This window comes from Nicotiana tabacum, chromosome 24 (assembly GCF_000715075.1).
Source record: "Nicotiana tabacum cultivar K326 chromosome 24, ASM71507v2, whole genome shotgun sequence".
Classification (NCBI taxonomy): domain Eukaryota; kingdom Viridiplantae; phylum Streptophyta; class Magnoliopsida; order Solanales; family Solanaceae; genus Nicotiana; species Nicotiana tabacum.
The window spans coordinates 70194250-70195761 of NC_134103.1; positions in this window are offsets into that span (position 1 = coordinate 70194250).

The window sequence follows — 1512 nt, forward strand, 5'->3', positions numbered from 1 at the left end:
GCCCTCTGATGTTTCCCTAGATGGGGCATATGAACTTGATTCGGAGAGTTCTGGCTGTCTACTTCAGCCTTCTGTGGCCTTCTTACCTATTACTCTTTGGGGGGCGAGGGGTAAAGTGCTTTTGCCTCTGCCTCTGAAAGGTTCACCCCTCCCCTTTGATGTATCACCATGACCACGGGATCTAACCATATTCTGCACAAAACAGCAGCATGAGTCAGTTCTAGTTGAAGTGCAGGTAAGAAGAAAGTTGCAGAACAAAACATGATGCAGGTTGGGAAAGTGCGGTCCGCGCAATTGCAAGTGCAGCTGCAGGTTGGGTTGTGCAGACCGCACAATTTGAAAATACGGTCGTAGAGATGCAACTGCGGTCTGCATAATTTTTAGTGCGACCGCACATCTGAAGTGAGGACCACACATTTTTTAGTGCTGCCGTACAGTGAATACCTTAAAAATGGTAACTCTCTGAAAACAGAGAATGCCCTGATCTGCAGCCGCACACACTTTTCTGCAGCCGCGATTGAATTTATACGGACCGCACAATTTCAAGTGCGGTCCGCACTTTTGCCTAACCAAATGCCCTAAGCAAGTAATTCTGTGGACCGTACAATTCCTTGTGCGGCCGCATATTTTAAAATTAAATCGGGCACAGTCCTACAGGGTTTCAATGTTTTACATAAATTGGGCATGGTAATAGCAATTAAACATGATAAACTAAATACACATTCCCTAAATAGCAACTAGGAGTTTACCTAACACAAATTACACCTCATAGATATGAAATCGACAAATGGTCTAAAATAACTAATAAATTATAAACTAACTAAGAAAATTGAAGAATTTTAGAAATGATTTGAACATACCAGTGATGAAGTGGTGTTAAGGAATGATCAAAGATGCTCAATTAAGTGGCAGATAATTGACTCAGTAGTGTGCAAGATTTTAGCCGTTGTTTTAATTTCTCATAGAGTGGAAAGTCTCAACACTACCCTTATGGCTACTATTTATACTATACGGGATTGGCTAAGGGTTCAAGAGACGAGTGCGGCCATAGAATTCCTTCTGTGGTCCGCACTCTGTTACCTGTTGTTCAATTTCCCTCTGTTGATATGTGGTCCACTGAATTATGTGCGCGACCACAGGTTTTGGTGCGGACCGCAGGATTTGGTGCGGACCGCAGATTTCAGTTTGTGCGGTCCGCACTAGAATTGTGCGACTGCATTTTCCTTTTGCTGCAGCATCAAGAATTGTGCGGTCCGCACTTTTTTTTTCTTACTTAGCTAATTTTCTAAGCCCAGTTCCTGTAAAGCACACACATTCCTACAACACACTTTAAATCCAGTTACACAAATAAGTCTTATCTAGAAAAAGAAAAGAAAAAGAAAAAGAAAAAGAAACATGGGTTTTCTCCAAAGAAGCGTCGATTTAACATCACGGCACGATGCAGATTATCATCACTTCAAACGAATCACTGCCACCACGTGGCCATCATCAGCTTGTCCCAAATAATGCTTC